General features: G+C 45.3%; 1 protein-coding gene and 1 long non-coding RNA gene across 3 annotated transcripts in view; one reads left to right on the forward strand and one right to left on the reverse strand.

Annotated features, from left to right (window-relative positions):
* Positions 1–13,968, forward strand: part of PSD3 (pleckstrin and Sec7 domain containing 3) — an 857,533-nt gene that overhangs the window by 179,600 nt on the left and 663,965 nt on the right. The window lies entirely within an intron of this gene.
* The window catches only part of LOC143974626 (uncharacterized), a 133,151-nt gene that overhangs the window by 49,980 nt on the left and 69,203 nt on the right, over positions 1–13,968 (reverse strand). The window lies entirely within an intron of this gene.

Below are 13,968 nucleotides of genomic sequence, written 5' to 3' on the forward strand. Positions count from 1 at the left end.
GCAGACACACAATTTACCTGTCAGTATTGGTGTCAGCAGACGCACTATTAACTCCCAGCATTGGTGTCAGCGGATGCACTATTAATCCCAAGGATTGGTGTCAGCGGACGCACTATTAACCCCCAGCACTGGTGTCAGCGGACGCACTATTAACCTCAGCACTGGTGTCAGCCGATGCACTATTAACCCCAGCACTGGTGTCAGCGGACGCACTATTAAACCCCAGCACTGGTGTCAGCGGACGCACTATTAACTCCCAGCATTGGTGTCAGCAGATGCACTAGTAACACCCAGCATTACCCCCCTACACTGTGCAAATACCGACCCACACTCCACTGCACACAAAATACCCCCCACACTCCACTCCAAAAATGCCCCCCCTTACACTCCACAAATACCACCCCGCTACCCACACGCACACACACCCACACGCACACACACAAATTTCAACCCCCGCAACTAAGGACTTTGCTCAGCCTCTGTGTGATGGCTCACTTACCTCTCCTCCTGGCAGTCAGCTGGTGGCCTGACCTTCTGTTTCCCGAGTCCTCTCCTCCTGTCAGGTCCTGACTTCATCACAGGCCTAGTGGTAGGGCATACTGAGAATGTCACAATCTTCCGGCCCTGAGGTGGCAGCAGGACCCTAGATCCGGAGCCAATGTTCTGTCGAGAAGTGCCCGCTATCGAATAGTGTCCTGTGAGAACTGCACATGCGCCATATGTAATAGCACAACAGCTGATTTTACGATCAGCTGTTGTGTCGGCGAGACGACACCTGCACACAATAGCTGACTGAAGAAATATTTCAGTCAGATTGTGCCTCACGCTGCGGAGGAGTGTTCATGTAGGATGTTTTCAATGACAGTAGGGTAGTGCTGCAAAGATAGGGGCGGAATTTTTAACGATGCCCAAACAAATCTTTATCTGCTATTCTTCCTGGAGGGCCTATTTAGCTAGCTAAACATTTAAAATTTTGCCCCCATCTTTGCAGCAGTGGCCATCCTTGAAAACATCCGCCCCTTTCATGTTAGATCAGCACTGGCCATCAATGAAAACATCAGCCTCCTTCATGTTAAATTCCGCCCCTCGCCTACTTGATTGTGCCTTGGCACAATCTGACTGAAAAATGTCTTCAGTCGGCTATTGTGCGCAGGTGCCCTCTCGCCGACACAACAGCTGATCGTAAAATCAGCTGTTGTGGTATTACGTACAGTGCATGCACAATCTGTCCCGGGCACTATTCGATAGTGGGCACTTCTTGATAGAACGTACTGCCACATGTCACACCCGCCTAGGATTGGCCCTGCCTGTGGGCCATTTGTAATCAGTCCGCAGGTGATAAATGGCCCGCGGGTCGGTACATTGAGACCCCTGGTGTACAGTCTTTGGAGATTCCTGTGAGAACAGCCAGTGGGATTTTGGCTGAGCCAACCTCCAGCTACAGTGTGAGGTGATGGTTTCCTTATGATTGTTAAGGAGCCAGCACTCACACAACCAGTGACTCATCCCGTCTGGCGCATTCAGTTGTCAACCGGGTATGGAATTTAAGGGGAAATCCCAACGAAAAAAAAGAATGAGGGTCTCCCCAAAATTTAAACCAAACCACTATCCAAGCACGCAGCCTGGGTCACCAGTAAAGGGGTACACAAGTGCACCCCCCCGCATGCTTGACCCATATCGGGTCTCATACCCTCAGTATGGGAGGGGGCTCCACCTGGCAATGCACTTTGTGCCCATGTTGATGAGGACAAAGGCCTCTTCCCCCCACCTCTGGCCTGATGGCTGTGGTGGTCTGTTGACAGGGAGCATAAAATCTGCCCTTTTTAATAAAAAAAACAAAAAAAAACATGATGTAATTTTACCATTTATTACGTTGTCCAGCAATGCAGATCCACATCAATTAAAATGCCCAGCGGCTGCTGACTTGCTAAATAAAGGAAAAACCCACCAACATGTCGGAACCCGTCACTTGACTCCCACTGAATGTCGTCTTCCAGTCCCCACTTCTATAACCTAAGCGAAGGGTTATAGTGGTAACATCATTGATGTCATTAACCAATTATTGACCTACATATAAGTGTGTTTTTTCTTCATTCAGCAGGTCACCGGTTGGTGGACATCATGATTGACATGGATCTGCACTGCATGATGATGTGATTGCCAATAAATGTACAACTTTTTTTTTTTTTTTTTTTTAATTAAAGGACTATTAAAGGTATATAACGTCACATGAATTGGGTGGAAAATTATCAGGCAAACCATGACTGCATCCTATCATACATCTGCTTGAATGCATTATCTGGCTAGCCTAAACTTCATTCAGATTGCAGAAGAGAATGCTGCCAACAAAGCAGGACTGGCACCCCTGAATGTAATCATATGGCCAGGGCTTTTTTTCAGCGGGAACGCAGTTCTGGCACCTCCTGGACTGACTGTATGTAATGGCAAGGGGTGGCGGGGTGTGCTGCAGGGTATTTATTCACTGCTGGGGGATCTATTCTAGCTGGAGGTGATCTATTTTTTCAGGGGGGGTCTGTTGTTGCTGAGGAGACCTATTGTTGCTAGGGGTGGGATGTTGCTGGGGGGTCAGTTGTTGCTGAATGAGATCTACTATTGGGGGAGGGGTCTATTGTTGATGGCTGCCAAAGAGTCTATTAATTTTGGCTGTGCGGAGAGCTGTTGCAGCTGCCAGGAGCCTATTGTTGCTGGGGGGTGGATTTTGTTGTGGGTGGTACATTGTTGTTAGGGGGATCTATTGTTGCTGGCTGAAGGGGATCTATTTTACTGCTTTTCTTGATATCATTAATTCCATACAAATAACTTGGCACCACAAAATTATACTCGGTTCTTTATTGTCTAAAAGGGGTGGTACTGGGAGGTGGGTAGGAGATGGAACCAAAGGACGGGGCTCGGAGGTGGGTAGGGGGCAAAGAAAAGGGGTGACTCAGAAAAGGGGAGTTCCTGCACCCTGTATATGGCACAGCAAACCATAGATATGTGCATATGACACTCTCCCTGCTGTGGTCCAGTTACATCACCGGAAATTTTAGAATCAACAAAATTCTCTTTAAATGGGAATTGCGGCACCTAAGCCCATCCTGCAACAGTAGATTTAACAAGTAAGGCTTATAATGGCCCGCTCGTATTGCTGCAAGGACCATGTAGAATAAAAGATGTCTGGTTCTTGGGCACTACTTGTTCTTTGACATTCTTCAAAAAGCTTTCCTGCGACATGCCTGCAGATGTTTTTAAACGCTGTGTGTTAGCAAGAGCAGTTCAGATGAGATGAAGAATTGCACCCCCCATACACATGGGGGAGGCAGGCTTACTCCATCAGTCATTTGAAGTGAATTTATGTGTGTAGATTTTCCAGTATAGATCAAAGTTCAGTTTTCTTTTTTCTTTATTTCCTCTCACTGGTCACGTTTTTCAGTATGCCAGAAAACTCTGTATTGCCATCTGGTGGCCTCAAATAAAACACAATACATTTTATCAACGCCAAATCCAAGGGTAAAAGTACTTTACACTGACAGAGTGAGTCATCGGTTGGTGGTCCCGCTCCTTAACAACAGGCAATTGCTGTGTTTTTTTTTTTTTCACAGTTCTGCTGTCAGTGGGGGAATCCCGCTGACAGTTAAAAAAACGAAGTCGAAAAGTATCAGTTTCAGTTATCAGAACATTTGCACAAATACCATTACTCGTGCAAATGCTTAGTACCTGCATCAGTGCAACCCTAATATATATATGTAGCACTAACCCCCGAAGGAGCTGCTGGTTAGATTTGGGCTTACCGTTACCTTCTGTTTTCCTCGTTGCACGTCTAGGGGTTTCCCGTGGTAGATGGCCCAGTAACTTGAGAGACCGACAACAGATCCACTTGAATGGATTTTATTTGCAAAACGTAGACAATGCACAGTCTCTTAAATTGGGATCAGAGGGTTGGAAAGGAAATTCAGGTACTCTTAGTGTCAAAGTCAAAATGTTGAAGGACTTGCTTACTTTGACTGCATCCAGAGAATAGCCATTCGCAACTGTATGATCACTCAGGTTGGACAGTCCCTCCTCACAAGGCCTAGCAGCCAACAAGGAACAACTCAGGAACAAGTCTCTGCCACAGACGTTGTAGAACGTACAAGATAATGTCTCTGCCACAGACGTGGTAGAACACGTAGGGAAACTAAGCTTAAAAACACTCGTAGGATACCTGGATCTTTCAGCCAGCTTGGCGATATCCACAAGACCGGATTCTCTCGGGTACCTCAGCCCTTCCAGGCTCTTACTGGTTGTAAACAATGTCCAGACAGGGGTCAGGGCCCAGGGGACTGAGTGGGCAGGAGTGGAGAGGGGAAGAGACCTGTGTCCCCCTAGAAGGCCAAAACGGCCATGGTATCAGCCGGTGGGGGCGCCGCCCCAGGACTTCCAGGCTCTTACTAAGGAACCAACCTGTACTTGGTCTTCTTCTGAAGAGTCCTCCCCTGGAATGCTTGAAGTCACTGGGTCTCTCCCAAACCGGAGACGGCACCCAACCACCTCAGAATCCTTCTTTAGTTTCCTTGCCTCGGGCTAGCCAGCCCCGAGACATCAAAATTGGGTGGATCCACACCCCAGGCCATAGCCTTCCTGGGGGCTGGTCAGGAGGACCAGGACCATGAATTCAGTACATCATTCTTCAACCCCGAACCACGTGACGTCCGCATCTACAATACCCTCTCCCAGAAAGCACAGCGAAAGCGCCACTCTCACTGGGCGGGCTCAGAGAGAGAGAGATTAACTTAAGCACCTAAACAGACTATAGTTCCATGCCTGCCAGAAGAGACAGTGCCCCCTGTGGCCAGGCTGAACATCTCACAGTCCAGTCAGACTGATGTTGAAGTCTAAATTTAGACAATTGTACACAAACCAAACTGCAGTTTAGGCAACTTTAATTTTGAAAAAAAAACACATAGCGTGTGCTCTTCAGGAGCCGCCGCTACACACACACACACACATATATATACATATTGTGTGTGTGTTGTTTAATTAAAATTCTATAAAAAAATTATGAATAGCCTAACTATTATCTTCATTATTATATAAAAAAGTATCTCTGGCTGCAATACCTCCCTCCTCTCTGGTGCTGTACTCCCCTATCCCTTCCCCAGAATTTACTATCTGGCACTAGATGGCCTCTATCTTCTCGGTTAAATGAGACATGCATTTAAAACCGCACTAAATGATATCCTTTATTTTCCAAAAATAAACCACACACATACTTTACTTAATGGCCCTATAATCTATTTTTCATGAAACTGTTTCCTACTGTATTTTTCTGTCACCTTGTAATGTCCTTTGTGAGCAGTTCACAATAGTTGTGGTCATCTGCACTGCTCTGTGTGCACTACAAATCCCATAGGCTATAGTTATTAGTTAATGGTCCATATTCCTTTTCAGATGAGGGCAAGAGAGGGTGGCTACATTCCTACATATAGTAGGACAATGGAGAACCGATGTAGCCACCCTCTAAGTCCGATCACAGCAGCAAGGAGAAAAGCAATTTGGAGATTAGGAGGCGGCTGAGAGCAATATAAGGTACTTTTTAAAGAGAAAGTAAACATCCCTTGTTTGTTTGTACATATAGGTAAGCCTATAATAAGGCTTACCTATATGTACTGTAAATATCTCCTAAACTTGCCCGGCTTAGGAGATATTTACTTTATAGGTGGGCTATTATGTCATCGGCGCATGCACTCTGAAGGAATGGCTTCCTGTGCTGTTTCTTCAGGGCCTGTGCCGTGACCAGCGGCTTCCGCGTGCATGCACGGGAGTGACATCATCGCCGCTCTGGCCAATCACAGTGCCAGAGCCCGCAAACCCGGAAGAAACACCAGGGAAGATGTCGGACATATCAGCTGTGTGCGGGCACCACAGTGCTTCCTTTTAAGGTAAGTATTTCATAATGAGCTAGTATGCGATGCATACTAGCTCATTATGGCTTTGTCTTACAGGTTTGTTTGTTTGTTTGTTTTTATTCATGGGGGTTTACAACCTCTTTAAGGCTGGATTCACACCTATGCATTTTTAGTGCTTTTTGCATTTTGCAGATTTGCACTGGAGTCCATTTAACATTGTTTCCTATGGAACACGATCTTTAGTGCAAATCTGCAAAATGCAAAAAGCACAAAAAATGCCTAGGTGTGAATCCAGCCTAAGAGTACATACCTGAACAGAATTGTTAGCGTTCATTGTCACTTTAACCCACTTGCTGTAAGTGCAGGGCATCATGGGCCTGTCATCTGGGTGGGAAAGAGGTCTCGCCACAGTGCCCTGCTTTTTAATTCTTAAATGATGCACAGAAGGGTGCCAACGTGCGAGCTGTCTAGTTTTGGAGAAAAGAAGGCAGAACAAGTAGATCATGTAGCTTGACACGAATGGTATAAAGACAAAGGTAAAGAGAAATCAAAAGTACTATCTTGAAGCATCCAATAATTGGGCTTTAATTAGAAGGACAACAATGCAATGTTTTTTATTTTTTGTTAAAAAAGACCTATTTAAAAAAAAATACAAAACCGTTTTATATTTTGTTAATACATTTTGCAAACAGGTAATTTTTCTCCTTCATTGATGTACACTGATGAGGCTGCACTGGTGGGCACTGATGGGCTGCACTTATGAGCACTGATAAGGCGACACTGATGGGCACTGATAAGGCGACACTGATTGGCACTGATAAGGCGGCACTGATGGGCACTAATAGGCACTGGTGGGCACTGATGGGGTGGCACTAGTGGGCACTGAGATGTGGCACTGATGAGTGGCACTGATGGGCAGTGCTAAAGGGCATTGATAGGTAGGTGGCACTGAAGGGCACTAATAGGTGGCACTGATGGATGGCAGTGATGGGCACTGATCGGTACTGGTAGGCGACACTGATAGGCAGCACTGTGCCTGAGCCCCATCTCTCTCTAACGATGTCAACGAATGTCTAAGCTGTCCAGGACTCTTCTCCTTGCCTTGAAGCTGCACACAGGCAGCCTATAGAGGTGGATGAAGGGCACTAATAGGTGGCACTGATGGGTGGCAGTGATGGGCACTGATGGGTGGCAGTGACGGGCACTGATCGGCACTGGTAGGCGACACTGATAGGCAGCACTGTGCCTGAGCCCCATCTCTCTCCAACAATGTCAATGAATGTCTAAGCTGTCCGGGACTAGAGGTGGATGCAGACACAGCGACTGCATGGATACAGTCGAATGTCAACATTTTGGCATGCACACAGGTAGTGGATGCTGATGCAGAAAACTACGGCTCAGCATTCGAGCCAGGTGTCAGCACACCTGATTGGGTAAGACACAGCAGCAGCGCCATTGGCTCCCCGCAGCTGTCAATCAAAGTCAGTCAGCCAATCAGGGGGGAGAAGGGGCAGGGCAGGGTTGGGGCTCTGTGTTTCAAAGGACACACAGAGTCATGACCTGGCTCCAGTGCCCCCATAGGAAGCTGCTGACTGTAGGGGCACTCAATAGAAAGGAGGGACCAGGAGCAGCAAAGAGGGACCCGAGAAGAGGAGGACCTAGGCTGCTCCGTGCAAACCCAACTGCATAGAGGAGGTAAGTATAACATGTTTGTCATTTATTTATTTTTTAAAACTAGACTTTACGATCACTTTAACCACTTGCTTACTGGGCACTTAAACACCCTTCCTGACCAGACCAATTTTCAGCTTTTGGTGCTCTCACACTTTGAATGACAATTACTCAGTCATGCAACACTGTACCCAAATAAATTTTGTGTCCTTTTTTTCCCACAAATAGAGCTTTCTTTTGGTGGTATTTGATCACCTCTGGGGTTTTTATTTTTTGCGCTATAAATGAAAAAAGACCGAAAATTTTGAAAAAAAACGCATATTTCTTTGTTTCTGTGACAGAATTATGCAAATTATTAATTTTTCTTTATAAATTTTGGCCACAATTTATACTGCTACATATCTTTGGTAAAAATAACCCAAATTAGTGGATATTATTTGGTCTTTGTGAAAGTTAGAGAGTCCACAAGCTGTGGTGCGAATCGCACAAAATTGATCACATCTGATGTACTGGTGGCCTATCTCGCTTCTTGTGACCCGAACAAGCCAGGAAAGTACAAATACCCCCCAAATGACCCCTTTTTGGAAAGTAGACATTCCAAGGTATTTAGCAAGAGGCATGGTGAGCTTTTTGATGTTGTCATTTTTTTCCCACAATTCTTTGCAAAATTAAGATTTTTCATTTTTTTAATTTTTCTCCACAAAATTGTCATTGTAATAGGTTATTTCTCTCACATGGCATGTGTATACCACAAATGACACCCCCAAAAAAATTCTGCTACTCCTCCTGAGTATTACGATACCACATGTGTGGGACTTTTTCACAGCCTGGCCACATAGAGAGGCCCAACATGCAGGGAGCGCCATCACGTGTTCTAGGAGCATAAATTACACATCTAACTTGTTGACTACTTATTACACTTTTGAAATACCAGGACAATGACACGTGGCACTGATGACAGATGGCACTAATATGTGGCAATGATGACAGATGACACTAATATGTGGCACTGATGACACGTGGCACTAATACGTGGCACTGATGACACGTGGCACTGATGATACGTGGCACTAATACGTGGCACTAATACGTGGCACCGATGACAGATGGCACTAATACGTGGCACCGATGACGCGTGACACTGATGACAGATGGCACTGATAAGTGGCATTGATGACACGTGACACTGACAACAGATGGCACGTGACACTGACAGGTGGCACTGATGACAAATGGCACTGATACGTGGCACTGATGACAGATGGCACTAATACGTGGCACTGATGACAGATGGCACTATGTGGCACTAATGACACGTGGCACTGATGACAGATGCCACTTATACGTGGCACTGATGACAGATGGCACTGGGGACAGATAGCACTGGGGGCAGGTGGCACTGGGGTGGGGTGGATTGCACTGGGGTGGATGGCACTGGGGGAGGATGGCACTTTTTTTTTACACTTTTTTTTTCTCTGTGCACTGACGGCTGCTGCAGCCGTTCATCTCTCCCCTCTCACACGCTGTCTGTGTGAGGAGGGAGAGCGGCGCTGAGAGATGATCTCATATGTTTACATATGAGATCATCTCCCATTGGACACGCCGATCACGCTGTAAACGGCCGCTGTGATTGGCCGTTTACAGCGATCTGTGTTTGCCTGTCCCCAGGGGACACGGCGAACACAGAACTTCCGCGATGTGCGCCCGCGGCGGCGCGCATTGCAGAAGTAAACAATAGGACGTCCAGGGACGGCCAATTGCAGGAAAGCGCCTGCTCTAAGGCCGTAAATCGGCTATAGGGCGGGCGCGAGGTGGTTAAAGTGATTGTAAACAATCACCTTACAAAACAACCCAATCAGTTTAAAATAGAAATCAAAGGCAAAACATTTGTGTATAGATATGAAAATACATTTATAAATACCTTTTTCCCTTTTTTAGAAGCGATCACATTTCCTCTGTTTTTAGCTGCATAAGAGCTGGAGGAGGAAAAGCAGCAGCACACTGAGCTTGCCAGTGAGTGGCTGTGGGGGGGGGGGGGGTTGGGTCGTGTCAGGACAAGTCTGATCATTGGAGGAGAGTACATAGAGTTCCCAGTACAGCTAGAGAACTGACCATGCTGTGCCCTCCTGCTTGGTGTGGCCAGTTTTTAATAGTAAAGCAGAGGGACTGGCAGGAACACCAAGGATTTCACACAATGAAGTAATACAAAGAGATCAGGATACTTTCTCATACAAGTACATGGTACAGCAAACACATATCAGGAATATGAAGTGTTGGGGTAACAAACACTTTAAGGCTAAGGTTCATGCTGTTGGGGGGTGGGGGGGATAGGTGAATGGGCTGTATCTGCAAGAAACACAGGGTCCCTGACTGTTTTTTTTTTTTTTGTTAATGAAGTTTTTTTTTACATTAAACCAAAGCCCCACGCGGTTTCAAGCACCCAAAAATGTGCCGCATTTTCTGATGTGTGGGGGTGTCATTCCAGTTATGGATATTTTATGCATACAGGCATACCACACTTTCAAGTGCAAAATCAGGCTCCCTTCTGCATAGAAACCAATGATCTTCCAGGTTTTATTACTAAAGCTTAATTGAACAAGCTGGGGTTAGAAGCTCATTGGTTTCTATGCAGAAGTGATCCTGATTTTGCACTCTTCAGCTTTAGTAAATAAACCCCATTGTGTACTTAAAAGTGGGGTATACCTGTAGTTACATTATTGTATGTTGCGGTAATAATAAAGCCTGGTGTACACAGGCAGAAAACCTTCTTAAATGAATGAAGATTCCATCCCAAAAAAATTGAGTTTACGTGCATACGATTCTAAATGCCATATACTCCTAAACGCACATAGTTATGCACCAAAATTTGCTTATGCTGGATTTTCTTGCCAGGTCCTGGAGAAAAAACAAACAAAAAAAAACTGATTCCACCATCCACACTTTGCCCCACCGCCCTGCCACCAGAATCAGAGTACACAGATCAGCGCTGCAGACTATTGGCCGCAGTGCTGATCGAATTTCCATTTTTCAGCAGGCCCATTTGTGAGAAGTCAATCAAGAAAACCTGCAGAATTTCTAATCCACGTATGGCCAGATTTAAATGAAAAACGATACAGCTGCTACCCCAGGCTTGTTGAATAGACCTTGAGCACATAGAGATATGTTTATAAGAACAGTGTGACATTCATTGTCTCCTAGCAGCGAATCATTTCTTTTTTTGTACATTGTGTATATAACCTATATTAGGAAAGTACCAGCTGAAATCTGTCTGGCTGCCTGTATGTTATACACAGTGAAAAGGAATCCCCAATTATGAAATATGTTGTAGCGCTCTGATAATGGAAGTTGCCGATTATTGTAACGTAAATGCTGACAGATTGTAGTATTGCCTGCATTGTCGTTATTAGAGCTCAGTAAACTGAAACTGTTTACCGATCAGGGATATAAAACATTCATGTTTTCAAGCTATTTGAAAAAAAAGAAAATTACATTAACTGATCCATTCTGAAAAAAAACACATTTGTGTCTCTTAGATCATCCTCTTTACATTTCCTGTTAGCAGTTTGTGGGCTGAATGTGTCATACAGCTGACTCATATTTTGTACCATTTTTAATGACATTACATCACACAAGAGAGACGGATTATCATGCCAGATCCGGAGACACAGTAATCCTTTACCTAAATAAATGTTAAAGTGTTACTAAATCCATAACAGTAAAATCAGTCTGTATATGCAGTAAAGCGCGCTTGTTATACGCCCTGTGGAACCTAAGGGGTTAATCCTCTGCATTGTGTAAAACGTTTGATCCTGTCCTCTCTGATCCTCCCCTTCCTCCACTGTCCCTAATCCATCAACAGGTAGAACAGAACCTTGGGGGGCACTCTGCACATGCTCTGATTGTTGTGTATTTCTAGAGCGTTTTTTTTTTTTCTCTTGGGAGGGTGCATGTGATCGGCACAGGGCCAATCAGCACTGTCCAGACAGAGCATCAGGGGTCCTGCAGCCTTCGTAGGACAGTCAGAGGAGAATGAAATCCCCTCCTACAAGCTTTAACCAGACACTAAGAGAAGTCACAAGACTGCTATATAGTTGTGATGAGAAAAGGTGTTTAGCTGTTACTAAAATAATTGCATTTCCATTTTCTGTGTACTGTGGGAGACCAGATATAGTGAATGCAGGGTCCTGGGTTTAGTAACACTTCAAAGCCCAACTCCAGACAAAAAAAAAAAAATATCCCTTGCAGTGCAGGGAAACATAATAGGGGATTTCCTTACCCGATTATTGGTTTGACAAATTAAGGGGTTGTAAACCCTCATGTTTTTTCATCTTAATGCATCCTATGCATTAACCACTTCCCTCACGCCGATATACGTCGGCAGAAGGGCACGTACAGGTAGAATCACGTACCTGTACGTTGGCCTTTAAGAGTTGACGGGGGCACGTGCGTGCCCGCGGGAAGCTCCGTGAGTCGGGCCGTGGGTCCCGCGGACTCGATCGCCACGGGGATACCCGCAATCGCCTCATGGAGAGGAAGAACGGGGAGATGCTAAAGTAAACAAGCATCTCCCTGTTCTGCCTAGCAACAGTGACACTGATCTCTGCTCCCTGTGATTGGAGCAGAGATCAGTGATGTGTTAGCCCTTGTACACACGGTCAGAGATTCCGACAACCAAATCCGCCGGAGTAATTCCGACGGATTAATTCCGGAAGAGGTCCGGAAGTGATGTTGCATACACACGGTCGGACAAAGTTGTCGGAAAATCCGATTGTACATAACGTGATGATGTTATTTTGTTACGATGGGACTACGTTCAGGCTAGTAGCCAATAGCTTTGGTTTAGGAATTTGATCTGAGCATGCGTGGCACTTTATCCGTCAGAGTAGGCTACACATGATCGGAGTATGTCCGATCGGAGCATTTTGTCGGAAAATTTTACCGGCAAGTTGGAAAAGTTGGTCCGTCGGATATTCTCCGATGGAGACCACACACAGTCGGAATATCCGACAAAACGGTCCGATAGGACACATTCCATCGGAATCTCCGACCGTGTGTACAAGGGCTAAAACACAGCCATGCCTCCCACATTTAGCAACACGCCCATAGGACACACTTAACCCCTACACTGCCACCTAGTGGTTAACCCCTTCACTGCCAGTGTCGTTTACACAGGAATCAGTGCATTTGTATAGCTGTATAAATGACAATGGTCCCAAAAATGTGTCAAAGATGTCCGATGTGTTCGCCATAATGTCGCAGTCATGATAAAAATCGCTGATCACCGCCATTTAAAAAAAAAAAAAATATATATATTAATAAAAATGGCATAAAATTATCCCCCATTTTGTAAATGCTATAACTTTTGCACAAACCAATCAATAATCGCTTATTGCGATTTTTTTTTTTTACCAAAAATATGCAGAAGAATACATATTGGCCTAAACTGAGGAAAAAAAAATGTTTATTTTTAGCAAAAAGTAAAAAATAATGCGTTTTTTTCAAAATTGTAGCTCTTTTTTTGTTTATAGCACAAAAAATAAAAACCGCAGAGGTGATCAAATACCACCAAACGACAGCTCTATTTGTGGGGAAAAAAAGAACGTCTATTTTGTTTGGGAGCCACGTTGCATGACTGCGCAATTGTCAGTTAAAGCGACGCAGTGCCGAATCGCAAAAAGTGCTCTGGTCAGGAAGGGGGTAAATTCTTCCGGGGCTGAAGTGGTTAAGGTGAAACAACACCTGGCAGTCCAGCCCCCCCCCCCGTTTTACTTTTCTAACTAATAAAGATGCACTTTATTAGTACTAACCAGACCAGATTGGGTACTTTCATGGTGATGTGGCTGTAGGCTTTAGCCTATAGCACCTCATTGTATAGTGACTTGTACAGCGCTACCTATGAGAACTTAATTGCTTCAGGGCACTTTCTTGCCACCAGAGTCCATCTGCAGCTTTTGTGTGGTCCTTTACCCCATAAGGTCCTGACTCACTTATAAACACATACAACATTGACATACACATATTAAGGCCAATTTTGTTTTAGACAAGGTCTAATTAACCTACCAGCATGTCTTTGGAGTGTGGGAGGAAACCAGAGTACCCGGAGGAAGCCCACGCAGGCACAGGGAGAACATGCAAACTCCAGGCAGATGGTGTCGTGGTTGGGATTTGAACCAGCAACCCTATTGCTGTTAGGTGAAAGTGCTAACCACTACACCACTGTGCTGCCCTCTGGTTTTCCCAGGCGGTCTCCCATCCAGGTACTAACCAGGCCCGGCCCTGCTTAGCCCCTGAGATCAGACGAAATTGCGCACTTTCATGGTGATGCACCCAATTTTGTCTGATTTTGGAGGCTAAGCAGGGTCGGGCCTGGTTAGTACCTGGATGAGAGACCGCCTGGGAATACCAGGTG

Source organism: Lithobates pipiens, unplaced genomic scaffold, assembly GCF_037356315.1.
Source record: "Lithobates pipiens isolate NorthernLeopardFrog02 unplaced genomic scaffold, aLitPip1_a1.2 Scaffold_13, whole genome shotgun sequence".
Lineage (NCBI taxonomy): Eukaryota > Metazoa > Chordata > Amphibia > Anura > Ranidae > Lithobates > Lithobates pipiens.